This window comes from Grus americana, chromosome 5, assembly GCF_028858705.1.
Source record: "Grus americana isolate bGruAme1 chromosome 5, bGruAme1.mat, whole genome shotgun sequence".
In the NCBI taxonomy this organism is placed as follows: Eukaryota; Metazoa; Chordata; class Aves; order Gruiformes; family Gruidae; genus Grus; species Grus americana.
This window is the reverse complement of record NC_072856.1, coordinates 41,217,488-41,244,987: the sequence shown is the minus strand read 5'-3', so window position 1 is coordinate 41,244,987 and position 27,500 is coordinate 41,217,488. Positions and strand designations below refer to the sequence as shown.

The window sequence follows — 27,500 nt, the reverse complement described above, 5'->3', positions numbered from 1 at the left end:
AAAGTAAAACCTGAAAAGTGATAGAAATACAATGTGAGATAAGCTAGCTCTCCAAGGACACCACTTTAGATACATCTGAACAAATACAGTAATACTGTTCGGAAGAGTTTTCTGTCTGCCTTCACGTGGCTATACAGCGAAGCTACCTGCTGTCTGTCCTCAAGGCAAACACAAGAACTCATAACTCAAGAGGAACAAGAAGTAAAAGTGACTTTAAGCTACTTTTTCATTTCTGAGTCCTTACACTGGAAGGCGTCTTCAGTCCCCAGAACAGGTAACCCAGACAGCGTCTGGGAACCTGTCCAATTCACAACAGCCTTCCTCACCTGAAGCACTGTCGCCTTTGCCCTGTTCTCTGACCCCATAAAAGGGTCTGGTTTGTAATCTTTACTCAATCAAGGTTTCTTGCTTAACTACACATTAGTCCTGCAGAAGTACCGTAACTATGCGTATCTGCCAGGGGATTAGTTTGTTTTAAAATGACTGGCTTTTTGTTTACAAAAGGAATATCCACCAGTATAGACTGTCTGCTAATATTTTCTCTGATGTTTTTTTCATTTTGATGTATGCTCCTTTTTTATCCTTTCATAAACACCAGTAAAAAATGCAATAGCTGAAAGGCTAAACAGAAGAGACTAGTGTACCGTACAGATGCTTTTCAGTGGAAGAAAAAGATGTTTCTGAATAGAATAATAATGGCCACCTAAATACAAATGAGGGAAAAAACCTACCTGATTTTAAAAGCTTGGACCAGTTACTCATAGACAGTGAAGTTTCTAGGAAGCTCAAGGCAAAATAATACAGCTCCTTTACATCTAAAAATAAGAAACTGTGACAACTGCCTGGCTTGCTACCTCTCTGGATTGCAGGTAACACCTGTAAACTGCTGTCCTTTGATAGTAAGTATATGCGAGATATTCTGCATGGGCTGGAGCACAATGGAAGCAAAGGTGACACTCATTTGTTGTGGAAAATCTATAAAGGAAATAGTAATAGCAGGCAAACTGGAAACAGGGCCAGACATTGTTCAGAAATCTCCCTTCTGATAAGGATAAAAACCCAGCTGTCAGCTGTCTCAAGCTGCAGATAAAGAACCGTAGGAGCCGCTGTTTGGGAGAGATCAGGATTTCATAGGGAGAAGGAAAAGAGATCACAATCGCACAGAAGAGTAGCTTTAACTGCTCTACCATGACCCTTACAAACTCAGGGACAGTCTGCCTGCAGGCAGAAGTCTGCAGGGAGCAGGGAGGAAACGGCTGCGAGTTGTTTCCGGCAAGTAGAAGTCTCAGAAGTAATAACACGTGGTGTTGGTCCTCAGTCTTGTAACCCAGCTGTGAAAGCCAGGTAAGAAGTTTTGTGTTCCTCATATTTCTGTGTAGGGAATGCTCTCACAAATATATATATATATATGTCGGGTTTTTTTTTTTTCTAAATTAATGGAAAAAATTGAAATACAGGCTGAGCACAAGGCCACAGTGTGTCAGAATGGAGCAATCTCTGCAGTGCACCTTGCTGCTGCGTAACAGAATCATACAAGTGATAAGAACGATGGGGTATATTGCAAAGAAAGGAAAAGGAGAAGAGAGCCATCTATGCAAATATTTTGCATGCATGTTTGTTCATATAAAACATATTAAAAGATGCCAAACTGTTTCTTTCCAAGTAAAAATACAAAGACAAATCTGTTTGTTTAGAGTAACAGAACATTGACTAACAGAGTTTTGACAAAACTTTTCATAAGTGCATTCGAATGCACACAAAACCAACATCACACTGCTCTATGTTTACAGTAAATCTTTAAGGAGAAAACATACCAGACTTTGCATAGCTGGTGAATTCTGTGCACACCATACTCTCAAAAACACATGATATCTTTAAAGTCTCAGCTGTCTTCCTTTGAAATGCACCTCTATCAGATGAGAGATGATGATATGCCACCATAACACATGGTGAACACACCAAAGAAGAAAGGAAAAACAAACCCCCAAACGCGCAATGTTTGGCTTCACTCAGGCGTGAATAAGGCATGCTTTGATGCGATTGTACCTTATCTTTATAATTTATGTTCAAGTAGTTTACAGCAATCAGAGTCAAATGAAATCGAAGACAAGAAACCTGCATGCGTGCAACTTAAATTCAAAGCGATAATAAGGATGGCTCTTTTTATGAGCATCGTAATTAGCAGTAACCAAACAATCACAACGGACTAATGAACTGATTTGGGGTCTGTAATGCATACTGGAACTAGAACACGACATTGTAATGTTAATTAGGTAAATAACAGTTGGTAGGCAAAGAAGTTCTCTGATGCACTTTAATATTACAAAGAAGGGAACAGATCTGCATGGCTTCCCCTAGGCACAGCATAATTCTAATAATGGCACCACTTCTGTATGATTAACCACATTAACTACCATTTATTTTGGACAATATCATGGGAAAGGAAATTAAAGTGTTACAGGCTTTTTAATTTTCTAAATATATTCATATTCCAGTTATTAGCTCTATATAAACTAAAAATCCAAATTACTACAGCTTTTAAATCTCCTCCCTTTCTCATCTCTTCCATGCCTTGCCTTATAGCTTTTCCCAAAATGCACAGAACTCTAAAAGATCTATAATCCCCAATTACATGATGTAACATAATTATTTATTTTTTAATAATTAAGCATCATTAGGAAAAAAAAAAAAAAGGCAGAAAATCATTTACCCCAGGGTTACAGATCTACTAAAAACTGGCACTAGAAAATTACCTTTCTTGTTTCTGTGGCTCAGTTATTTTAACATCAGATTCAGACAAGGTAAAACATATCAAGTATAAGTCATCAACAGTTACTGAGTATCTTTCACAGTTTTGGAAAGTTTCTAGAACAAAAGTGGATATGTAGTTATATACAAGTTACTGTAAGCCCACGAAAGAAATGCAAAGAGATTATCATGTTAATTAACAGGAAGTAAAGAAAAAGGGAAACAGTTACGGTCCGACAAATAAAGTTAGCTCAGACTCCTGGAGCTTACTCAAGTGAGAGTAGTTGCTCTCTTCAGAGCAACTCCAGCAACACCCATTATATATAATCAGTTTTACTGCAACGCTGATGTTGGTGCTCAGGCTACACAGGAGCACACAGAGTATCTGCACGTCATGCTTACCTGATATTTAATGGATCCAAATTTTGGAAACTTGTTGAAGGTAGGGAATGAAATGTAAAACTCATTTTGGCTGTATTTTCTATTTAAGGTGCTTTTGGGGAAATTAAGCAATCTACAGTCAAAAAAGGGTTTTTACTCTATAACTGACAAATAATTTTGAACCTGTTAAATACTTGGAAAGGAAAAAAAAATTTGGAGAATTGAATGTTCTGTCAAGATGCATGCAATCTGATGCTAGAACACTGTTTTGTGATACGGGAAATCTTGTACTTTTTATGAACCTGTAGATCACTTTTACCTCTTCGCTGCTTGCAAAACTGCAAAGAGATCACCAGAAAGAGAGGAAAACTACATTCCTGCTCTCTTTTGGAAATTTCAAGGAGCAACACATGGTAAACTGCAACCAACTGTAAATCTCACCCACATGAAGAATGTTTTTTTCAAGACCATATCGCCTGACTGTGGAAGCAAAAAACCACGAGGATAAACGTCCTACCAATAGTAAGTTGTTATTTTACAGTGTGCTTTTTAAGTATTTTAAAGATACTAAAGCATCTTAAAGAAATTCTCATAGTCTGTTTGCTCATTTTTCTATTAATTCTAGCAAATCTGTATTTTCTCTCATATTTTTTAAAAAAAATGCTGTCTCCCTCTCCCAAAAGAAATCCAAAGAAAATTCAGCCTGAGGCATTTATCCATCCGGAAAACTTCATGTCAAATGGTAAACATTTATCAAGGTCTTACACACCACTTTACACAGATATTAAAAAAAAAATTCGCCTGCATATAAATATAAATGCATTTATATCTTTATGTGACCATCCAGGCACAAGTAAATAGGTCTCATAGAGGAGAATATCTTAACTTGTGTAATAGATTGTATTTTTGCTTGAATGGGCACAACTTACATAGCTGCAATCTTTTCTACATCCTAAGTATTGTGCTGTGACCCCCTTATTCCCACTCTGCACAATCGCAAAATAGCCACTGGACAAAGGAAAGTTAAATAGTCTTTGTACCAAATTTTGCAAACCTACAAGCTAAATTTAGGGGCGGGGGGGGGAAATACTTAGGAGTGGGGTAAAAGGAATAATTTCAAAACAAACAGCATAAGCCCCTTGAGGCTGATCCTCAGACTCAATTAAGGTAATAGAGTTACACTGATCTGCTCCACTTGCACAACTGGTTTAAGTCTGCGTGTTCAAAGATGCAAGAGAAACATACCAAACCTTGTTCCTAGCTGAGCCTCGGTCCTAATTGTACCTTATTCCTAGTTAAGTATGTAGTGAAGAACATGCATCACCCTCCTGTCACTAGAATGCTTCTGGATACTTCTCCCAGTACAGTGGAGAATTACCCTGATCTCATTTCTTAGTCTTAGTGGTGGTGATCTTTTAATTCTTCCAATCCCTTGATAATATTCACATATACTTCCTTCTCAATTCTGTCTCACAGCTCCAGCTGCAAATCCAAGCCTGCACACATAACCATCTTCAGGGGTTTCTCAGCACTTGGTTCTTTGGATGAGTCAGAGATCACTGCTCTGGGTGGTATCCAGCCTGCAGTTTGAACATTATGGAATTACAGCATATTTTAAGCATAGAAAAAGTATCCTGGGATTGCCATCATGGTGCGTGTAGCTATCAAACAGGACTAGAAATATATGTATACATATCACAGTGATTAAAGCGCTAGTGGCTGGTCTGCACCAATGTTCCTATAAATGTTATTACAAACAGAGCCGCATTAGTAAGGGAAACAGGAAGAATGAAATAAATAAACCTTGGGATAAAGAACACATCTAGTACCCCTACCATAAAATTTCATTGCAAGTTAATTATGGTTTTTACAAGTTTTTTCTCTAACTTCTCTGCCAGCCAACAAAAACTCTCTGGTTCAAGCCCTACGAAACTTTACCCAACAGGTAAGTCTGAGAAAGAGATTTGACCTCAGTTTACTTCAGCACAGGTTAACGATTCAGCTCTGAGGACGAGGACGTAAGCGTAGGAGTTGACAGCCCTCCAGTGCATGCATTGAGGCTTCTCTCCAGCGCAGCTACATTCTCCTGTTTCCTCTTTCTGCCCTTCTTTATTAGAAATGTCTTACACTGGTTTGATTTTTACATCCTGGGCTATTCGGCCATATTTCCACACACACAGCATTTCAACAGAAAGGTTTGACCTAACAAGTCCTCCTCCTGACATGCTGCCCACTAGCCCCCAAAAGAAAAAGTACATAAAGATTCTGGAGAATCTGGTCAAGTGAGTATTAGTAGGAGTCCTGACTTTGGAGAGGCATCAGGATGCAGCAGTTCCACTACAAAAATTTCAAGCAAAAGCAGAGAGGTATCAGAGGATACCCCTTTGAGCCCAAGAAAAAAAAAATAATTAAAGAAAAAACCAAAGTTTTTGAGAATGCACATGAAACAACTATAGCTCAAATTCGAAGGAATACAACATGGATTTACTAAAGGAGTTTGACCCTTTCCCTTTCTTACCGGCTACTTTCAGGTGAGAAAGGAGAGGTAGTGAAGAAATACAGCTCCAAGAACAAGCAAAGACAAAGATGTGGGGCTGGTGCCCACACCCACTCTGCTGACAGATTCATGGCTCAGAATTATTGAAGAATACTGTGACAGGGAGAAAAAATCAGAAGGCGTTAATTACTGCAGCAAAGGAAGAAACTGGTGGGTACATTAGGAGTTAAATTGTAATGTAAAGCAAATCCTGCTCCTGTTATAATCTCATTTTGCTGTTGAAATTAAAGCCTGAAGAATTATGGTTTTCCACTCTTGCCTCCCAGACATTCAAGAGAGAATTGAAGCTGGGAGAAAAATAAGCATACAAACAGCAGACTATTCTGTTTGGTAGCACCATGTGCAACAACCAACTAGCACAAGTAGAGCAGAATGTACAAATACAGGCATACATGTTTATATATGCTTTCACTATGTGTGCTTTGTGACATCAACACCAGCACTAAGGAATTTTAAGAAAAAGCAAATGCATAAAGGCTGTTCAAATCAGGAATTTTTGAAATCTTCTTGGTAGCGCAGGTCTGAAAAACTATCGAATGTTGGCAGGACACAACAGAACAATTAATCTGTGGTCCTTTTAAGCTTTTGTTACTCACAAGACTTCTTAGAGCTTAATCTCTGTAAAAGTTATCAGAAAATACAGCACACTTCAAAAGAAACGCCTGAAAAGCCTCTTTTCTCTTGCAGTCTGGACCTTGCAGAATGTGACACTTCAGTCACATTCCAGTGCAAGTGATACCTCAGTTACTGCTAAGATCATTTATAGCCACTGCAAGATCCCTGCCCTGCTGCCAGATTAGTTGTTCCTAATTTCTGTTTATCACGTCTTATCCTGTTCTGTGGTTAAACTGGTTACAGCAGTTTCTGAGCAAAGCATCTAAGCCTATACCTCAAGCAAATAAAGAGCTAGCATTTCCTCTTTGCTGGGACTCAGTAACATCAAGGGGAAAAAATTCTCCTCCACCTCCAGACGGAATAATAAAGTACTGTTACACTGCTTTTCACAAAACTCTGTTCCAGTCCAAACAAGGCATGTCCAAAGAAGTGATTGTGTGTCAGCAAAAGCAACAAGAATCCCAAGAAACAAGAAAAGCAAAATGGCTAGAGGCAAGCTGCTGCAGGAGCTACAAAGAAAACTGCCAACAAGTCAAACCAGCTTCTAGAGTAGCACAACAGCCAGGGCTGGTCGGCAGCCCAGCGGGTGCTGCAGGAGGTTTTAGCAAACTATATTGGCCATTATCTCAATTAGGAGAGGGGGAGGAGGAAAGGCAGTGCTGATAACAGCTGAGGAAACAGCAAGCCAGTGAAATGCTGAAGCAGCTGCTTGGCAGCAAACAAGCAACAACAGAAAGTACCCATCACGATGAAATAGAAATGCATGTACACAGAGTTATTCTATTGTATTGCACTTCCAATTCACTTTCTACCTTAATTAGAATTACTTTTTTTAAGGTCCTAAGAGAAATCCACCTTCCACATGGCTGCTCTTGCAGTAATAAGGATTAAATCAATCCTTTCTTCCTTCAGCTCCCAACTGGGAGCAAACATATGGCTTCTGAGAGGGTTTGACCCATTTCCCATCTGCCAGTGACCAAACTGCAGGTGGTGAAGTGAAGAATCGTCACCTCTCTATGAGAAGATGGAAAGACACTTCCTGAAATTAGGATGAACTCAGTCATCAAGCAAAGATCTTTAAATATAGGAAAGCTTTTTAGTATTCCAGAACTCATTACATAACATCTATGGGTATACATATGTATGTATACATGCATACATTAGGGTTTCATATAAATCTATCAGATGCAAATTCTTCCACAGTGAATATTCACTTGAAGTTATTAGTCAGTTTTCAAGATTCCCTTTAGTCATGACTTTAGTTGCTTGTAGACACCAGGTGAGGCTATGTGTGAGGGGGACACTGGAATCATCCCCGAAACACAGCAGGATGCAGTGAGGGGCTTCTCAAGCTTGTGAATTTGACTACTCCAAAAGTAGCCATATTCCATGAGTAAAAAGTCCAGTTCATAGATAAATTATTGCCTTAGGTGGAGTACTCCACTAATGTGGCCTTCCTGCTTTAGTGGCCTGAGCTCTCCATATCAATGTGCTATACGGTGCAAAGCTATCAAGTTCATTTACTGTTATCTCAGGGTTTCTAAATAGCGCATTTCATTATGGAATTGCCAGCACCAGACTTGTCCTGGGACTCTTGCAAAGAGATTTAATATACGCATTCCAGTTTTTAGGAACTGTGGGGCATTATTGTAACTTTACTTGTTTGTACCCTGATAGTCACTGATGTGCATCTTATAAAAATGTGCTAAAACACACAGCATATTTTTTGTCCAGTATAGATTTTCCAAGCTCTCACCAGCCAAAGCTTGAATATGGGCATGTTCAGAGTTGCCAGTGTATCAGTTTTGCAGTAATCAAGCTCAACCATTTGTACAATTTAGGAACAAACTGTTACAAGGACCGTCCCTGCTGATCCAGTTCTCCAACTTTCCTAAAGGATTTCACCCTTTCTAAAACCTCCATAAAAAGCAATGCACCTAGATTTGCATTAGTTCCATTGACAGGAATGAAAGTTATTGGGTGCTAGATGACTTACAGATTGAGACTGCTAGCTCAATTATCAATGCTTTTCATTCCAGACTGTACTTTATTTTGTTCCAGTCTTAATTTGTTCATTGAGCAGCACCCATCACTTCTTACTTCATGGAATAAAACCAAGGGCACTTTTGAATTAAAGGTAATGGCTGTGAAAATGAAGATAAAGCATTTAGCTTTAAGTCAACTTCCAGTCATTCAGAAGTTATGTCTGCTACTTAGCTTTTAGCAGAGTTGAAGTTCAGTGAACACCTATGTCTCATCTAAGCCTCAAGAGTGCATAAACTGAGAAACAGTTCTCATGCTTGGTAGCCAGCAAAATGTTGCCTAAGGTAACTAGTTTCAGTGCCTTAAGAAAGTTATGATGGTAGTGAATCTCACAGAAGCAATTTGTAGCAGCAGCCAACAAAAGTGCAATGGTGTTTTCTAGTGTTTAATTTTTCATTTGGGTCAGGTCAGAAATGCCACAAGAATGTGTTCCCATAGTACTTCAGAATATCCAAATGCAGAAAGAAATAAACAGAGAGCAAAGTAGGACAAAACTTCCCAAAAATTCACATCTCAAATTGTTTTGAGACCCAAACAAGCATTTAGGCTAATCCACGTATTAGCCACAGGAATGCCTCTTTTCCCTTTTAAGAGGACTGAATAGCATGAGAAGACCAAATAGTTTGAAAAGGCCAATATATTTTGCTATACATTAAAGCTGCAGACTTCAAAGCTATCTATTTTTAGCTGCATTTCAATTTCTCACTTAGCTTTTAATTCTATTATTATATATAATACATCTTTCTTTAGGAAGCTGTCCGTGAAAGGGACTGGAATGGGTACCAGCTTTGCTACTACCTTTATTTTTACTATTACTACTTCATTTATTTTTATATCTGAAAATGTTTTATTCTGATAACACTATACTCCTACAAACACAGATGATTCTGAATTAATGTGATTAGGGAGATATTTCTTATCTGAAAGATTAGAAAACATGTGTGAAAGGGGTTGTAAAGACATGGCCAGTGTTACACAGTTTTTGCCTCTTAGGTTGTTGTTAATATCTCATCAACCATTAACCTCTGATGTCACAATTTTTTAGTCTTTTCAGTGCTGATCAGAAATTTCTCTTAGGGAGGTAAGAAAATATCATTGGAATTGCAAATTCTTCTCCCTGATTCTTTAAAATCTATTTGTAAACTTTTACCTGTAAGTCAGCCAACAGAGGAACAAGGCTGTTCAAAAAAAACCTCCAAAAAATAATAGCTTTGTACCTACATTTCTCAGAATAAAGTAGATGAAGTTCTGGAACCAGTCAAAATATCTTTTAGAATCAGTTTCAAATTGGTTTTAAAACAAGAGAAAGCTCTACAACAAAATAAATATTTTTTTCATTTTCCTATTACTTTGATCAACAATTTTAATGATTCTTTGCAATGCAACTATTCTTAGTGATTTCATATATGTATGTGAAAGTAAATGTCTTCTAAAAAATCTTAAGAATAAACTCATCAAGGCAGAAAATTCAATGGAAATGCCCATTTCCATCAATTTAATGAAAAACAAAGAATCATTAATCACTTGCATCTCTGACTTTCTAAAGGAAAAAAAATTAAATTCTATAAAATGCCCTAAGATAATTTAGTTATGGTACATATCTCTTAATGAACAAGCTGCAGTGATCTCATCATAGAAAAATTTAAATGAGGGGAACCAAAGTGGCTTTTTCAGTCTTGTTCCAAGCAATTTTTCTTACTGTGGGAGGCATAAGGAACTTTAAATTCTAGCCCATGTAAATGCATTGAAAAAAATTTCCTGGGTCTCACTCCAGTGTTTGAATAGTTCTTCTAGTGACCTATGGTACTAAGTCAGTACACATCCTCTTATATACTTTTAAAACCATAAGCAGCCTTCAAACTATTGAAGAAAATGCATTATTTCCCAGAGAAAAGAAAATCACTTGCCTGTTAAGCTTGTCTACAAAATTTGCTGAAAAATGTATGCCTAACCTATATGCTCCAGATGTAAAAAAAAAAAAAAAAAAAAAAAAGAAATTTTGGCTCTTGTTTAGTTTCACACAGAGAAAATGTCATTTATGCCAGTATTTTAAGTCCTCAACTGTTGTTTTAAAGATCTAGTTTTACTATGCTTGCATTTATTAAGGAGATCATCACTCACCCCAGGGAAAAAAGTAATTAATAAAGGATGCAAAGTCAGCATTGATTAAATTGAGCTCCATGCCAGAAGGATGTAGCTATTATTTTCAGAAAGTAACACAACTATTTATATTAATAGTTTGTTGTTTTGCAGAGGCAAGTAGACAGTTTTTTACATTTAATATTTCAGATATTGCAAAGTCAGTAAAAATACTCCCCCCCCTTCATTTTAAAAACACAGCACATATCTTTAAAAAAGATTTTTCAGTGTGGACTGATGTTGAAGTAAATACAGGACAGATCTATTGTTTTAGGATACAGATAGATACACTGATAATTACTTTTAAGTAAAGATATAAACATGGATTTTAATTATATTCTTACCTGTTACTTAAATTTTGTTTTCTTCATCTATGAGAAAACATTGACATATAGACAAAATTAATGGTGGACAAAACAGATGCAATAAGGGCTTCAGTTAATTGACTGAGCACCTCCATAACATTTAGTGGAAGGTCGGTCATTGTCAAAGGGTTCGCGTAACATTTCTGACTGCAAAACACCTGTTCAAACAAAAAAAAGGACATCTACAAGTGACTTAAGAATAGAGGACCAGGCCCCAGTCGCAACCAAGCTTTCAACACTATTTGAGCTTAAGAGCCCAATCATTTTAACCATTTCACATTTACCTTTATGTTATGTTAAAATATAATAGAAAGCTGGGTAATGCTGGACACAAGTATAAATGGGGAGAGGAGTGGCTGGAGAGCAGCTCTGCAGGAAGGGATCTGGGGGTGCTGGTCAGCAGCAGGCTCAGTAGGAGTCAGCAGTGTGCCCTGGCAGCCAAGAGGGGAAACCTCGTCCTGGGGTGCATCAAAAAACACAGCATAACCAGCCGGTCAAAAGAGGGGATTATCCTGCTGTATTCAGTGCTGGTGCAGCCTCACCTTGAGTACTGCATGCAGTTCCAGGCCCCACAATTTACAAGGATGTGAAGGTACTGGAATGCGTCCAGAGGAGGGCAACAAAGCTGGTGAAAGGGCTGGAAGGAATGTCCTATGAGGAGCAGCTAAGGACTTTGGGTTAGCCTCGTTTGGAGGAAAGCAGGCTGATGGGTGACCTTGCTGCTCTCTACAACTTCCTGAGGAGGGGAAAAGGAAAGGAAGGTGCTGAGCTCTTCTGCCTGGGATCCCGTGACAGGATGCGTGGGTACGGTTCAAAGCTGTGCCAGGGGAGGTTCAGACTTGACATTAGGAAGCATTTCTTTACTGAGAGGGTGCTCAAACACTGGAACAGGCTTCCTAGAGAGGTGATCAATGCCCCAAGCCTGTCAGTGTCTAAGAGGCATTTGGACAATGCCTTAATAACATGCTCTAACTTTTGGTCAGTCCTGAAGTGATCAGACAATTGGACTAGATGATAATTATAGGTCTCTTCCAACTGAGCTATTCTATACTAAACGTCAACAAGAAGAAAGGTTGATAAATTATCTTTTGTTATTTTTGATATTTCAGAGAACAGAAAGTTAACTTTTTGGGATCTCTGCAAGTCAATAATGTCTTCTTTTAAGATGAGAACTGTTCATATCTTAAAGACTACAGCTGGTATTTCAGAAAGTTCATTCCTTATTTAGCAGCTTTCTACATCACACCATTTCCTTCTTTTCACCCAGAAAATACCTTTAGTTTATGGTTTCAGTATGATTCTCTGCTAACCTCTATAACACAGAGGGAGACAATATCTTTCTAGGTGGCAATAATACGCAACTTATTCCTAAGTACAGATGGCTCCATCAACTTATTTTGTCAATTACTGTCTTCAAAGGTTCCCCAAAATCATTGAGAACTGTGGTGGAAGTATTATTGCCGTTTTTGACATATAACTATGTATTAAGGACTTACTCATTAATTGCAAGCTTATTGCCAAGGGGGTAAGTATATAGGCCTAAAAAGCTTTGTAATGGGATATGCAGCATTTCACTGTTAAGCCATTCATCCACATCTGGTCTAGCTTAGCAGTGACCTAAAATCATTACCATATGAAGGCTCCTTCCTAAGTTATGCAAAATGAACTTATTTAGTCCAGGTTTTAAACTGAGGAAATATCCACGTCACAAAAGACCCATTAAAACATCCTGCAGAGTCTCCAAGGATTTAAAAAATGAGCTTGCTTAGCCGAAGTTAAATTTATTATTATGTTCTTAAATTGCTGCTGATTCATTTTCTGCATGCTGTAACCATACTGGATAATGCCATTAGATATATTTTGATGCATATTGTACTTTAAACTTCTTAGACTTATTCCCAATACGACTAGAAATAGTGCATCATACCCATTAGATGGCCACAGAGGAGTTTGCAACGTTCATGTTATTTTGACAGGAGCTGAATAGGAGTAGGAGCCTGTGGAGTCTTTATGCAGCAGTTAACTTCTGGCCTGCTTGTATCAGCTCTTACCTCATTCTCCCTCAGCTTGTTACAGCCCACAGCAAACCCATTCAGCCTGCAGCAACCCAATTTCTCCCCTCTTTTGCTTGAGGTAGTTCTTTCCAAATTCTTTCTTCCTGCTCTGTGCCCTTTCTTTAATGCTTTCTCCAGACTAATTCACCAGCTGGGCTCTTCCTGGCTGCCTCTCCATATCAACTTGTGCAGCAGGGTGCCCTGATACCACAAGCACACCCTTTCTTCCTCTCAAGCCCCTTCCCTGTCTGCCCAAGCATCCCAAAGGGATACTATTGACTGTCTCGTTTAGCACTCCCCACATATTTCCAGCAGCAAGAATCACTTAAAAAAAAAAAAAAGAAAAAATCTGACCTGTCAATAAGTGATGGAGGGAGTACCTCATAGTGTGTAACAGGTCATGTAGGAGCTCATGTTACAAATCTTCAATATCCTCTCACATACCTGCCACGTTCCTGGTACGTTCCTTTGCAGGCCTGTTCTCAGGCTCACACAGTATGTGTTTTGGGGTAGGGAGGAGATACTTAGGACTTTTGTTTGCATCTGTGCATTACTTCATACGCTAAGTTTCTCTTTCCAACAACATTAACAATAACCACCACCACATTAGAAATATAACACTAATACCAAAACAGATCATAGTACTGTGTTCGGCTTATTTGTGTTTAGATTCTATAAAAACAACTGGCATCTACTGTACCTACTGTTGATTTTTCCAAAATTGGGTTGAATTACATTAGCAGATGGAGCTGTGGATCTTGAAACCAATGTTCTTACTGCCTGTGTACTTTGTCACTATTTTCCCTGCTTTTTCATTAAACAGGACTTCATTCCCTGAGGCTATCATAAATAATACGTGTAAATTCATGTTTTAAGTTTGCCATTATGCTTAAGTTCAAAGAAATCACTACCTGAAACTTTGTTTCCTGTACAACAAGAATTTTTTTTCTGAAATTCAGTATTGGGAATTTTTCACATTACAAATAAGAGCAAAACAAAACCAACAAAATGATAAGCTGTTAAAGCTTGATACTATATTTCAAAAATTACAGCCAGTATAAAATCCTTCAAATCTGGTAAGATATTTTCTCATCACTCAGGAAGGCAAAGAATTCATCTTAGCTTCTTGAAAAATGAATCTAAAATGCGCCTGCATAGTATTACTTGTGCTCAGATCATAATGGGCTTTCCAACACACAAGAAATACTTTAGCACTCCTCAAGACTCTAACAGCAACCTGAACATCACAGATGATACCAATAACATTTTCATTATTTGGCAGGAAACTGGGGAGCAAGATTATTCCCAAATCTTTACAGTCACACAGCCCTTTTTCAAACCTTTGAATCTCAAATGAGGCACACACATTTCAAATGGTTTTGCTACTTCCAAGGATTCTGCTTGGCTTCATTCAATTTACCACATGACACTTTCCTTGGGGAAATCACAGAACCAGAAAAAAAACCCCAAAACAAAACCAAAACCCACACAACATGGGAAGATACTGGGCCTGAAGCTTATTAATGACTAGTGTAAGCCTATAAGAATAAGACCCAGAGGTTTAGATTTCCATTAGAAGCGAAACATGAGAAATCAGTAGGAACAGAGTTAGACCTGAACAAGAACTAAACACCTCCTGAGGCAAGTTTCAGTGGCATGCCTGTAATAGCTCCAGCAGAGAAATGATCGTGAAAAGAAAGTGCTAAGGTAGCTTCAAGACTAACCTTGTGCTGACATTTCTGGGCTGCTCCAAGACATAATTTATAAGCACGCATGATCATCACGGGTAATAACTAGACTAAACCCCACTCTGAGCAGCAGTGCACCCACAGCTGCTGAGCTGCAGACCCTGCTCCTCCCAGCCTCCGCACTGCACTGCTCTCAAGGGAACTCTGACAGTCTTCCTCTTTGTCACTGCAGCAGGAATTATCTCATTGCAAAGCCTGGGAGCCATTAAAGTACCATTATACCCTTTTAGCTCCCTCACTCTTATTTAAAAACCAAAAAACTCGCTCTCAGAAGCTCACATTTTATTTGTGCATTTTTTTTTAAAATCAGGTTTTTCCTGCTGTGTTTCAATATGTTCTAGATTTGTTTCTTGGAGTCAAAGTTAAGGTCCCTGGCACACACACTTGATGAGCTAGTCAAGTGAATGCTTGGTTATCAGTCTTCATTCCCACCCCCATACTTCTACTCCTCTAATCTCTTTAGAGAACAATATTTTTCCTCCCCTTAAAAAAAAGGAAATTATTTGTATTGCATTACCACCCAAAAAGTGTAATACTAGGCCCTAGTACGATTGATAATGATGGCAAAACTTTTTCCTACTCTCAGCACCACAGAGTTGCCACTAGATTCATAAATTTTATATCAAAAGGCTGGTAATCTGACCCACATCTTTACCAATTTTCTAAAGGGTTACTGAAAGGAATTTTGTTTGTTATTGCCTGTTTCATCCCATTTGAATTTAACTTTGATTTTGTGATATTTTAAATATATGTCTTAGAAGAGATTGTTAAAATGCTGCAAACAAACTGTAGCAAATGATGTCTGTTAGTATAACCAACTCTGAAGTTTTTTTGATTACAAACAGTGCAACTATTCATAGAGGTTTAGTTTGAGAAAACAGTCATGTTGCAATAGTATATTACTGAGTATTGTATTTCTTTTTGTGAAGATCTTTTAGGATCACTTGAAACAATTTTCAGAAGGAAATTTGAACCATTTCCAATATATACATTCTCCATCCCATTTAATTATTCATTCTCTAGTCTTTGTTGAACACAGACAATAACATTTCCATTTTAGCAAATAATATAAACTAATTTATGAAGTTAGATTTAAAATACATGTAATTAAAATTGAAATGCTTGTTTACAGTTTTTCTGATCATAGAACTACATAGATCAGCAGAAAAGATCTATTTGGTCTTTTAATCATCAGTGCATTTCTGTGTGTAGTTCAAGATGTAGATGCAAGACAAGGAACTCCTGGAGCGAGTCCAGCAGAGGGCTGCGAGGATGATTAGGGGACTGGAGCATCTCTTGTATGAGGAAAGGCTGAGAGAGCTGGGTCTGTTCTACATGGAGAAGAGAAGACGGAGAGGGGATCTCACCTACACTTATAAATATCTAAAGGGTGGGTGACAAGAGGATGGGGCCAAACTGTGTTGAGTGGTGCCCAGCAACATGACAAGGGGCAATGGGCACAAACTGGAACACAGGAAGTTCCATCTCAATATGAGGAAAAACTTCTTCACTCTGAGGGTGACCGAGCACTGGAACAGGCTGCCCAGAGAGGTTGTGGAGTCTCCTTCTCTGGAGATATTTAAAACCTGCCTGGACACAATCCTGTGCAACCTGCTCCAGGTGATTCTGCTTTAGCAGGAGGTTGCACTAGATGATCTCCAGCGATCCCTTCCAACCCCCACCATTCCGTGATTCGGTGATATCTGCTTTTCGTTTTAAGAAGAAAGCTACATTTTGCTTACGGCACAGCAGGCAGTTATGAACTATCAAGAAGACAAGGAGGGCTTAAACAGAGTCTTACGGCACAGATCATACTTTCTTCACTTTCAATAAAATGCTTTGAAAGGCGGGAATAAGGCACTGTGCATCCTGGCCCAGGAGATAACCACCTCTAAGTACATACATCCAGCGGTTTTTTTCATAAGGATTTAATCTACCAAAACAATTCTTTTCTCAGCTCCCTGCAGGGAGGAGTGAAATGCTGGACTTCCTTCCACTAGGCTGTCAGGATATGTTATTTTGTTGATCAAGGATCTTCAAGTACCCAACACTAATCAGCCCAAGACAGGCTAATTATAATCCCTGAGGCCTTCTCCGGTCTAGGAAAATATTGCTAAAAAAAAAAAAATTCTGAGCCCTGCCAAACTGGCATTTTTCCTGGCTCCAAATGCTATCAAATTTCACTTTCAGAACATATAATTTTCAAATCGGATGTAGAGGGGGAAGAAATACCATTTCACAGACTGAAGGTTTGTTGATATTCTCTACAACCTCTGCCTTCCCTGTGGTTCTCCCATACCAATGAAAGCGCCAGACAAATCAAAGAATGTTTCTCAGAACCTTATTTTATCTTCATACATTTGATTAGGTAATTGCTGTCCAGAGTCTGAATTTATTAAGGATTAGTTAAAACCATGATGTACTAGTCAGTTTATAAGAATACCCAAAAACCCACTAATACTCCATCAACAATTAACACCCAATAGGAACAGAGAGAACCACACAATTTAATTTACAAGCCATTCAAGGAAGTTCAAGAAAATTTGCTGTTGGAATTCAAATATGTCTAACATTAATTTTAGGTGCTGAGTATAGCATACTAGCTTGTTTTATGTACATGTGACTTACATCCTTAGATTATTTTCCTTAACAATTCAGAGGATGAATACAGGAATCAAAGCTGCATGCCAGTATATAGGTCTAAGAAAGACTAAACTGAAGCGGATTCTAAATTGTATTTGGAGTCAGAAAACAATACAGGTTGATTGTGGGGGCTACTTTTACTCCTGATCACTCATAAGGTGCCTTTCTTGCCACGCTCCTCTTCCCTGAGCTATTGGCACATGAATCGGAAATACACATCTTTAGCTCACTTGACACTTAGAACTATTCTGGTTTCTATAAATAAATAAGTATTTATTAGACTGGAAAGAACGATATCACCAGAACCCAGGGGTTTGCCTAATTCAGAACAGATGTTAGTCCTGTGTATCTTACATCTCATTTTAATCCATCAGTCATTAGCTGGTTTGGGTTGTTTGCTCTCTGAACAAAACCTAGGCAAAAAAAGTTTAATCAAGATCAACAATAGGTGTTTTAATGAATCATCAGCGACTGAGAAAACAGCATTTTGTAGAATAATTCTTATCAAGCCCTAATCATGGAAAGGAGCCCTTGAAGACCATGCAAAAGCCTGGTGGGTCCCCCTTCTTTCCCAAAAAAGGAATAATTTCTTCTACAGCAGAATGGCATGCATATATTGCCTCAAGCTTTACAGACTGGGTGTTGCTGCCTCTCTGTCTATATGGAAATCACTTAGACTCAGCCAGTAGAGATATCTGCCTGGTCTTTTCAAACTGAATTGTAGAATTAAGCTTTTATTGTCAATTAAGCAGGCTCAACAGTTTGGCATACGCTGCTTATAAATGTAATTTTTGTGTTGCCAAAACCACAAAATTTTCCACACACTTGGTAAGTCTTCTACTGTGCAATCCTTTATTCCAGAACAAAAATCCTAAAAGCTAGTTTCCTTCCTTTAGATTTTTACATTTTATTTTCAGCACCCACATCTGTCTTTTATTCAACAATGTTCCCTTGCACCATTCTGTCTGGCATCTGCTACTTTCTTGCCCGTATATGTGTGTGCATGTAAATTGATAGTAGTGTCATCTAGCACTTCCATAGAGTGCTTTACAAAGGGCATCAGTATCATGTCCATTCCACAGGTGATGAACAAGAGGCACAAGTTCAGAGACAATGTCCAAAGGGCACATTTAGTGCCAGAAGCAGTTTCCAGGTCTCCCTGATTCAAGTGTCACAGGCCGCTGCTGAAGGCTACCTTTTTGTAGCTTATCATTTCTCTGACCAGTTCTTATTCTATATCATTTTACATTAAAATTTTAAATTAAACCCAGGAAGTCCTCATACTAGTTTTGGTACGTTTTCATTACAAGTACAGAAGGGAGAACACCTAAGATCTTTACCTCAAATATTATCTCATACTAGCATCCCACATAACTCACCATTCAGGCCCTCAACGTTTCTCCATGTTACCCAATGAGAAGAGGGAACAACAGACATTTGAAGAAGATTTATCCCTTTTGACCAAAGTGACTTTACAAGTTACAACAAAGAAAAGGGATCACATAGGTGGAACCAGCAAATGAAACTAAAAATCCAAGTCAAAATGGCATAATGAAGCTAAACAAAAGCAATAATTAAGAAGTTTTCTGCATAATTCACAGAAATACAAAATCAGGTTTCACCGTTTACTTTAAAAAGGTTTACTTTAAAAAGCTATGGCATTGCAAACAGGTGCCAAGCACTTGGATGGTTAAAATTGCTTTCTTCTGAAAGAGCAGTCATCATTGTTGCTGATGCACTGTCTGTTCCTACATCACGCACTGAGCGTATTTGGACTCCACCTTCTCCAGATACAAGAAAATCAGAAATCTCCTAATTATTTTCCAAAGTATCTGGGCATAATGTCATCAAAAACTGAATGGGGGGTGGGGTGGTAATGACCTAGTAAAATACTGCAATGAAGTTTTGAGAAGGAACAAGGCTAGATCATACATTAAGGATCTATAAAATACACCCTGCATATTTTAAAAGCTGACCCTTAAAATGGCAACTCGCATATCTGCTGTGTCACTGCCTTAGCAACACAGACTAGACATGCTGAAATCTGACAGACAGCAGCCTTTTCCTACTGAAGATATGGGGTTTGGGTGGGGTTTTTTGTGGCAGTCAAAATCTGGTTTATTATTCTGACAAAATATGGTATGCTTTAGGAGACTAGCAGTGCAGCTTGAAGTACAGGAAGGATACACACTTGTTAATACAGAACTGCCTTGGCCAAGGAATTAGCCTCCTCAGCAGGAAAAGCTGCTTCTAAACATGATCTAACACACTTGAAAATTGTAAGCAGCCTGGAGTAGCTACATGCAACAGCTTTGAAAGACGTCCTTATTTGAAAACATTCTCAGTAGACCCTACTTATTCTGTCAATAGCACTCAGCTCTGAAGGGCAGTTTTTCATGACAAAAACTAAGTGTTGAGAAAAGTCTTTCATTAGTTTTGTCATTGCTAACTAGTATTTTATTTGAGTTTCTTTAAGGCTTGTCTTGCAATATCAACTAAAAACAATCTTACACAGCCCTCAGACTTGAGACTATGTGGCTCCTTTCTTTTTGGTTTGCATTCACTGTACGAGTTCTATCAGCCTCCATCAAATAAATACCTGTCAAAAATCTTAAGTCTATTGAAAGGGCAAAAATGCAATACAAGTCACCTGTTCAACATTATTTCTCGGTAGGCTCACAGCCATATAAGGCTGTACTTTGTAGTGCAAACAAGGCATCGATCTTTACTTTCCAGTTCCCTACCTAATGATCCTCATATTTCAGTAGGCAGGTATGTTGTTTTCTTAATTTTATCTATTTTGCAGAAACATTTTTCATAAACTCCCTTGGCAGTGAATATTCTGTCACAGCGATCTGTCAAAGGACAAGCACTATCTAGCCAATAGAGGAAACACTGTTTTAAAACTTTTAAAACAAATGCACTAATTTCTTTAAAAAACTAAGCAGCGCACAACTTTCTGTTGCCAACTAAGCTTATAAAGATCCAGCTTCCTGCGACTAAGGTATGGATTTTTATTATTTAATTTTAAACTGTACAGTCAAGGTTTGTGTAAAAAAGGTTGGCAAGCAGATCCTCCTCTTTTTAAAGACTAGAATATTCCCAAGATCATTGTGTTAAGTTGCAGCTTAAGTTAGGGTAGGTAACAATCATTTTTTCCTTAAATCCCTTGAAATTTTGTGGATCTCCAGTATGAGCTCAGCTTTACTCAATGCATCCACCACGAACAAAAACCAGCCAACCTCAGAAAACAAACACAGAAACACAAACAGGAAAGTACAAAGACAGATAAAAGATTATATTCTTTCTGAAGTACTATACGAGCAATAAGAAAAATAACTTCTTCTCCCAGGTCTGCCAAAGGTTTTCTAAGAAACTTGGGCATGTTACTTATCCCTTATGAGGGATATTTAGGAAGAGTGAGGAAAATAGTTTCTCATCTTAATTTAAACTGAAAATTAATGCAATCTAGTCAAGAAAGACTTAAGCATTTCTCAGGTATTCGTACAGCCCCTAGCACTGGAAGGGTCCTGTCTAAACTTTGGTAGAGATACCTGAATTGTGTTTTGTTATTTTAAAACATAGTAACAACCCCAAAGTTCCATAATTTTTCCATATATAACTTTTCATAAACCACTTTTTAGAGACTGTCCAGAGGAAATGCAACTTTTTTCCCCAAGGGATTTAAATAAGAAATGAAGGGCAACTTGGTAGAAAAGAGCAATTACAGGTGTAACATTCAGGAGCAGAAAGCTGGAAAGAACAAGTAAGACACAGAGGAAGTCAATCCACGATAGAATTGAGCAGGAGCTGAAAACAAGAAATGTAAGTCTAACACAGTGTACAAGGAGGAGTTATAGAGGTTAGGTAGGATGCATTTTAAGATTGAAGAGACTCAGCTGCAAGCTTTTAGTCCAGAAAGAAAATGCTGCAAAAATGACACAGCAGGAAAAAAAAAAAAAAAAAAGGCTTGCTTTATATTCATATACCTGTCTCCTTTATTTTATCCACACACCAAGCTGGTAAAAAATTCATATTATCCTTTGACAGCTCATGAAGCAACTTCATGTCTGCATCCTAATCCTGAAACTATGACAACGTCCAGCTTACAAGACATTCAGTACAGGGCAACTCTTGAAAGAGAAAAAAAACCCCAAACATATGCATAAGTAATAGATTTACAGTTAGATCGAAAACAGAACTAATTATTGCAGTTAGGTGCTCCCTCACCTAAAAGCTAGGACTTCTTTTAGTACAACCTAATACTAACAAAGGCCGGTTTTTCAAGTGTGTCAGCTCCCACAAGACACTGTACCATGGGAGGAGGGGGGGCTGGGAAATCTATTTCATAGAGCTATTTCCTCACAGAAATCAGTATCACTTGAAAGATCTCTTTGCCAAGGAGAGAGCACGTTTTGGCTATATGCTTAGCATACTTGGTGTCTCTGAGAAAGCAGAGTCAGTGGACCAGCAGTACTTGGGGTCAGGCCTTTCCGCGCCTGCCCTCAGCCTCACAGAAGCCTGACTGCCACATGGAGGGTCCTGCGGTTCTCCTTGCACAGCGCCTTTTTACTGCCTCACCCTGCAAAACAGTCATCCAGAGAGCTGACTACTTGACCTGGGTGCTCTTAACAGTTGCAGAAGCCACTTAGCTGGCGAAGGTAAGAAAGTGTCATTACAATTCATAGTGCTTATCCTCCACCCTTAACTTTGAGGCCAGTACTCTCCACAGGACACAATGATTGTCCTCCAGGCTGGAGGACACTTCACTTACATTCACAAGCTATCTCCACTTCCAGGTGCCTTAGAAGACATTAATTCAGCAGGTGAGAGAAAGTCCCTCTTTGCCTGGCATCAGGATTGAATACTGGACAAGAAGCAGGTGGCAACAGCATTTTGGCCAAGGCTGACGCGGCAAGCCTGTATCTGACACGTGCCATGAGAACTGAGAGTTCATGCAGAGCGGAGAGCATCCCTGGCTTTAAACATCTTGTCTGGAAGCGCCAGACATTGTAAACTGCACAGAGCTGAATTTTTTGACCTTGGAGGGATGAAAAGCTGAGTCAGCCTTGCTGGGATTCAAAGTACCCAAGAGTCCAGATATTTGAAACCTGTAGTTCAATCACAAAACAGGAAGGGAAGAGCTATTTGGATTGGTTTTTTTCTTTATTCCCCACCCCTTTTCTGCATGAAGCAAAGCTTTTCTGAAGACATTTTAAAGATAAAAAACCTTTTGCTTCAGAAAAGCACATTTCGATACTCTTAAAGGGTGATTTTCGTGATGACCCTTCTGATGTAACATATATATACATGTGTGTGTACATATATGTATCATGACTATTCATGTAGTTAAAGCTATTATGACCATACCAAGCGAATTAAGGGACTTGTGCATTTTTAGGTTTGACTTGATGGGTGTGAAGTGGGGTTAGGTGCTTTTATTTTAAAATCAGTAGAAAATGTTCGACACAAAACTAGGCATGAGAAAGAAAACACTCTGTGGGCCTTTGTACAAGAGAACTGATTAAAAAAGCATATGTGTCCACTCAGCAAACAGGGGGCAAGGAGCCTTTAAGCACCGACAAAATAGAAAATGGCTATAGCAAGAACTTGTTAGGGTTAGGAACGTAGCTGAAGTTTCTCTTCCCCTATGTCAAAGCCTGCAGAAACTGAGAAGCCCAGGATGGCAGCTGCCTCTTCAGGAGAGTTCTGGATCATGACAGTGATGTCAGATATGGTTGCCCTTCGGTTACCACTTCCATTCACTGTGCGTCCTGCTCCCCCACTGCATAAAGCAGCAATCTAGACTCCTGGCTCTCCATCCAGCTCAGCTTTTCCTGTTGCTCCTTCCCTTCCTGTGGCAGGAAGACCTGGCCCAGCCCAGGTGACTCGTCACAGGGGTAAGGTATACAACTTTTATTTTCTGCAGCTGAAATCTGCCTTATTGAGTGGCTGTTTTCATCAAAAGGACAAAGCAAAGGGCACTTTTTTCCCCTCCAGCCCACAGAAATGTCAGTATTCAGACACATTAGTTGCAAGATGATCCTTTGAAGTGATCTTTCTATTCATGTATCACTACTTTTATCCCAGTAATACCAGTACAATGTCTCATTACAGAATATTCAGACACTTCACTGTATAGCATAGGCCATACCTACAATACAAAATATAAATATACTATTTCAAAAGACAAACTCAGTATCTTTAATACATATAAATCTTCTTTTAAATACAAATCTGGAATTTCAGACGTTCTGACCAACCGTACCTCTCCCTGAAGCTAGTAGCGCTCAACATACGCAGACACACAAAACCCCATCAAGCCCAGAATTCTGTCAATATTTCTTTCATGACACAGTAGAGATTTTAACAGAAGGGTGCAAGTAAATTATGATGTGGTATAGGATTTTTCAATTATTTTTAATTACTCAATTACTTTGGAGGAAATATTTCACCAGCATTTTGGAAATGCCACCAGTTCTAATAAAGGTCTGAGCACTTCTGATGAAGAGGACTCCTTGGACTTGACTTTCTAGGGATGAGTTCCTGGACACAGACCCATTCCAGAGCTGCTGGGGGCTGGGATGGATGGACACCCACAATGGGACATGACCTACAGAAGATAAAGTCTAGAGCACAGGGTTCCCTCAACTACTGTTTAGAGAAGAAAAAAGGTTTCCTTCCGCAGAGGACATGCTCTGATCCCCCCTCAGTAGGCTTTGCATTGTCATATGCTGACAAAAAAATCCACAAAGTGTTAAAATTGTAGCAACTGGAGTCGGGTTTTGTCATCAACTCCCACAGCTGTTTTGGGGGTAATCAAGCTCCTGTTTCTGTGTTCAGTACTAAGCTATGTAGGAACTATTTAATTGACGATACAATAAAATCCCTTAGCAAAGATTAAACAGGAACATCCTTTCAGTTCACTAGTACACGCCCATCTCCAACTATACATCAGTATGAAACTGCATATACAGAAGTACTCCAGCCTCCAGATTAAGTGTCCAAATTCAGCTACTTTGGACAGAAATATATGTGTTTACAAATGGTATTGCCTTCAGTAATGATGAGCAAAACCAGCTGTGCAACAAAACTGAAAGCAACACAGTTTTTCTACTGTTGAACACTGTCTTACACATGATTGTACCAATTATGAATCTGCCTCAACAGCAAGCAAAAGTGTATTACATCTGTAGTGTTTCTGCATTCAGTCATGCTCTGACTCAGGCAATCAGGCTTGCTTTTTATAGCAAGATCTGCTTCATCACTCCATACTCTTCCATATCCTCATATATGGACCTCAGTGAAACAATTGGGCCCATATGAAAATGAGCAGGAAATCTTCTACAACGAAGACATTCAGCTAGAGTCAGAATAAGCCAAGATGTTCACCAAGAAACAAGTAGTGTCATCACAGCTCCATTATTAGCAGGTGTTTCCCAGGGCAAACAATGCTGTGAGAAGGGTGTGGAATAGGAAGTAACAAGAACTTTTTAAAAAATTATGTTTGGAAAACAACATGATTTGCATTCTCATTATTAGAAAAATAAAATCTGCACTAGGGGTTTCATAGGAGGTCATCTCTCCATTAATACTGTCAAAAGTTGTTGTTTTTCCCCAATGTTTCCCCTAATTTTTAACTGTAGTCTGAGAAATTGTAGTGATAATCACGTCACTTGCAAAATCTAACAAAATACGTTGTTGTTATTATTAATAAAGGCATAATATTCCAACCAAGCATGTCTTACACTCACGCCTTATTAACTGTTCTTTGATGGTCCCTAAAGTTGTAAGTTAAACGCATTGCTCACCAGCTCTCTTCACATCTCTAATTCTGACACTAACCAGACATCAGCTGTCCCGCCCTCCCTCCCTTCGTCTTGCTAACTCATACCTTCCGAGTTTGCCTGATGAGAGCACAGCAAGCGCAGGAGAGCACTACTTTTACGCTGTAAAATGCATCACAAATAAATAAAGCAACATCATCCTAATGTTCATTTACAGTCATCTGCTTTGTGTTTTGCAGTAGGAAAAAACCCCAACAAATGTACCCAGACCATGCTGAAAAAAGCACACATGATGCAGTACAGACTCTAATTAAGATATAGGAGCTCCATTCCAGCTTGTGCCAGACAAGACCATCACACCCATCCCTATGAAGAGCTCATTATATTTACTACTCCGTACTTTATCAAGTATAAGGGACTAAGCCTTACAATAAATACAGACATCACTACAAGATTAGCGGTTGCTATTTTTTCTTGCTGCACTTTTGAAATACAAACTACACAGAGAGAGCAGAGCCAGAGACCACTCCCTAATTCCTAGTGGACATACTGATCAATTAAAATGACATGTGTCTGGTCTTTTCTTTCCTTCTAATAGCAAGCAGCTGAAAGACTGAACCTTTTAAACGTGCAAAATCAAGCAATTAATGTTGTATACCATCCAGCAAGATTAACTTGAAGTTCAGCAAAATTAGCATGGCCTCCAGAAGCAAGACCTTAATAGAGAATAAACAAATATTGGACATTGTAAAGAATTGCTAAATATTATAGACATGATTTTAACCAGCTTGCTAAATATAAAAGATATGTATTTCTTTCCATGGTAGAGGCGGAAGACGTTAGAATTATTCCTATTATTTTATTCATAGCAAACCCCCTCAGAATGCCTGAATCTTTAGCTACACCTTTTACTGCAGTTGCAGCAGAAGAAAAAAAAAAAACCCACCAAGTTGTTTTCCTTCCAGTAAAAGATAGATCTACAATCCACTAAATTCATATTATTATTATTAAAAAAACAGATTGAAAGTCAAACAGTAGAAAAGCTAAAAGCTACTGTACTTTCAAAATATCTGGTTATTGTTTGACAATTACATCAATGTTTTGCTTTTTTAAGAATACCAAGAGAAACAGAACAGGACTGAACCATGTTTAAAATCAAAACTGTTCCAGTTGCTTGTTCAGCACTGGTTTGCAAAGTATTTTCTGTACTATCACGTTATGGAAGGCCAGTGAAAGTAAATAGGTGATATTCATGCTATTGAAATAAAATAGGTTAAAAGAAGAGCTACACATACTAAGAATGCTTAAATAAAGAGACAGGGAAAGGAACAAGCTATGTTTACGCGATTAAAATTGAAAACAGCTATTCTTTCCATTTAAGCAAATCAGACTGTAGCAACTTTAATTAGATTGTGAAATTTAAATATATTCTCTTCAAATCTTCAGGGTATTATCAGAAATGCAAAGACAAGTCTAAACATTCAGACTGAATGCGTTTTCTGTAGGCCTTTGTCTTAGCCTGTCTGCCTGAAAAATAATATTTAGGCATGCAGCATCTTTCTTCAAAATGATTTTCACAAGGCAAAACCCACACATTCTTATATTAGGAAAACCTCATAAAACAGGAAAATATAATGGTGCAATTAAAAACAGCACAACATTTTGCACTTACCATGTCCCGTTCAAATCATCCTCTTTTGATGTTTACAGCACATCTGTAAGATGCAATACTAGGAGGTGCCTTGTGTGACCTGCTGCATGATGCTGTGACATCAGTTCAGATGATGCAGCTCATTATGGGAAAGACTGCTGTTGCCATGGCAACCGAGATGTGATACGAATCCTTACTGCATTTCCAGGGGAGTCCGAGACAATACAGAAGCCCTTTAAAGAAACAGACGAAATGCAAACAGGCTTTTAAAGTACTGTGCCATAGATTTTAGAGCCCATGTTCAACTACATGCCTTTTATTAAGGAACACTTTAGACAAATTATTCCTGCATGGTGATACACAATTGAGATGTATGAGCTATAAATTATTTTTATATTTAAAACTTAATATTGTGTGTGTCAATTTAAGAACAAATTTTATAAGTCAAATTTGTTTGTCATGTAAGGGAACCTTACTTAAAATGAACAGTCAGTAGTATGATTTTAACACTAAGGCTGTAAAGACAATAGTTATTGAACAGTATTTTAAGAAATATGTATTTTCAACCTGCCCCACCCTGCTCCTACATCCAATCTGTCATTTACAAGAAAAATTGTGTTGCTAGGGAAAAACACTTGATACTTCAAAATGAGCAGATTTCACACTGTTGAATGAATGACAACGAGTTTAAAAGGGGGGGGTGGGTGCCTTTTATTCACAAGAGGGTAAAGAAGTTTCTAGCCAACCAAGTAAAAACCTCCTTATCATT

General features: G+C 38.4%; 1 protein-coding gene across 4 annotated transcripts in view; it reads right to left on the bottom strand.

Moving 5' to 3' along the window:
• The window catches only part of AKAP6 (A-kinase anchoring protein 6), a 291,212-nt gene extending 264,325 nt beyond the window's left edge, over positions 1 to 26,887 (bottom strand). For 3 of the 4 annotated variants that reach the window (XM_054828353.1, XM_054828351.1, XM_054828354.1), the window contains exon 1: positions 26,753 to 26,838. The gene's annotated coding sequence lies outside the window, so the exon portion shown is untranslated. Of the gene's footprint in view, positions 1 to 26,752 lie in introns of all 4 variants that reach the window. The other variant, XM_054828350.1, reaches the window with a different exon arrangement.
• Positions 26,888 to 27,500: the final 613 nt, after the last annotated feature.